This window comes from Colobus angolensis, unplaced genomic scaffold (assembly GCF_000951035.1).
Source record: "Colobus angolensis palliatus isolate OR3802 unplaced genomic scaffold, Cang.pa_1.0 Scaffold48, whole genome shotgun sequence".
NCBI classification, from domain to species: domain Eukaryota; kingdom Metazoa; phylum Chordata; class Mammalia; order Primates; family Cercopithecidae; genus Colobus; species Colobus angolensis.
In genome coordinates this window covers 9,694,023-9,696,292 of record NW_012118265.1, presented here as the reverse complement: position 1 = coordinate 9,696,292, position 2,270 = coordinate 9,694,023, and the positions used below count along the sequence as shown (strand labels likewise).

The 2,270-nt window shown below is 42.8% G+C and overlaps 1 pseudogene; it reads right to left on the bottom strand.

The window, feature by feature from the left end:
• Positions 1-513: 513 nt before the first annotated feature.
• The window catches only part of LOC105524007, a 19,972-nt pseudogene continuing 18,215 nt past the window's right edge, over positions 514-2,270 (bottom strand).

Below are 2,270 nucleotides of genomic sequence, written 5' to 3'. Positions count from 1 at the left end.
ACCCAGGTTTCAGCGATCCTCTCACCTCAGCCTCCTGAGTAACTGGGACTACAGGCATGCACCACCACTCCTGGCTAGTTTTTGTATTTTTAGTAGAGATGGGGTTTCACCATGTTGTCCAGGCTGGCGTCGACCTCCTGACCTCAAGTGATCCACCCACCTCGGTGTCCCAAAGTGGTAGGATTACAGGCATGAGCCACTGCATCCAGCCTTACCTATCATTTTAGATAACTGGCTCCTGCTGTATCCTCTACTGCATAGTCCTTATACAAAAGTATTTCAAAATGTTTGAATGAAATAGGTTTTAATTTCAATAGTAAAAGGTATTCTGGTTCATGCTAACTGGTATCTTATAGTACGAGATTTGATACACCATGCTAGGACTACACCACCAAAACCCAAATCCTCAGTGTTAACCCGAGAGTATTAGGCAGCTGCTATAGGAGCAACCTGAAAGGGAATGTTGAACCACATCATCGTTGCAGCTTCGAAGGACACATGTAAATCACAACTCTAGTCATCCAGAACAATTGACACTGTGGTATTGGTAAGCTCACTGCTCACAGAAGCTGAAGTCAGTTGGATGCTCTTATCTGTGGCAGAGACTCTTCCACCAACAATTTCATCGGTGTCCCTCTGTGGCCTCAGCAAAACAATGAAGCACTTAGAAGCAAATATACAATCCAACAAACCATAGCTGAATGCCAAGATTGCAAATATTTACACAGCCACCTTGAACTTGCCTTTGGTGCTCAAATAAGCAGGGACAAAAGAGATCCAGACGATGAAAAAGAGACGAGCATCCCAAAGGTGACGCATTTTCCTTCATAGTAATTATCTGGCAACTGGCGAGTCACAAAAGTTGTAAGAAAGCATAGCGAGGTTAGGAAGACATCAATCCCAAACATCGAGCACAAAAACTCTATGGAACCTTCATTGCATCCCAGAATGATCTTTGCATTTTGAGGTTCCATGTTCTTGTATATCCTGGGAGGTTCCAATACCAAGTAGGCTGTACATATGTCAATCTCAAATAAAACAGATTAGCACAGTGATTATCCGATAAAGCGGGTGCATGGATGTAAGTCGAGTTTTGGATTTGGAAATTCTGTAGGCTAAAAACAGTGAAATACTCTTTCCAAGAATGCAAGACAGGCAAAGAGAAAAGCCCAGTGCCAGAGTGACCTGGCGGGCTATGCAGGACCAATTGTGTGGCTTGCCAATGAAAAGCATGGACGACAGCAGCATGATGATCAGAGAAAACTGAATGAGAAAACTCAGCTGCTGGTCATTGGTGTTCACCAGGGGAGTGTGCCTGTGTATCACATACACAGTTGTGATTGCCAAGACCACAGATGCCCCAAAGACGGAAAGAATGACAAATGTCAATCCCAAGGTCTCATCATAAGCAAGGTATTCCACCTGTTTCAGCACACACTTGCTCTTTTGTGCATTTGACCAATAGTCTTCATCACATTGTTCACACTCCCTTTGACCTATTGAATGAAGAAAAGAGAATTGACTGCAAAGAAATCCAATTGTTCCCTTCCACTGTGAATATCCCAGAGCCCTCATAGTTCTAGAGTGGGGACTTGTTGAAAATCCCTTTATGTAGAATATATATAGTATCTCTAAAGAAATAGTGATGAATTGGCCTTAGAGTGTACAGATAATATTATGGATTGAGAATTATTTTCAGTTTTGGAAAGTCAGTCTCCCTTCTCTGTTTCAGCCTTTCCTGCATTGGCCTTTTCCAGTAACAAGCTTCTTTCTTACTACTCCAGTTAGCTCATTGAGAAGAGTGGTGTGTATCCTCATAAACCCAAGAACAATCCGCAAATGAAAAACATGTAAAAAAATTAAAGCTACTGAGGCAAAACAATCGAGAGAATTGTGACAGGAATAAGGTTGATTAAAATACAAATCTTTTCTGTCTTTCATTTAATATCACCCTTATGAAAGAGAATTTTGTCTTTGCTTACTCAGAGTTTTTCCCCTCTTCACCCTCCAGATGCAGATTTGAAGGAATAGGTAGAGTAATCGAGGATAAGAAGAAAAACAAGGCTGGGCACAGTGGCCCAGGCCTGTAATCCCAGCACTTTGGGAGGCTGAGGTGAGTGGATCACTTGAGCCCAGGAGTTCGAGACCAGCCTGGGCAACATGGCAAAACCTTGTCTCTGCCAAATATGCAAAAAATCAGCTGGGCATGACAGTGCATGCCTGTAGTCCCAATTACTTGGGAGGCTGAGATGGGAGGATTACTTGAGCCC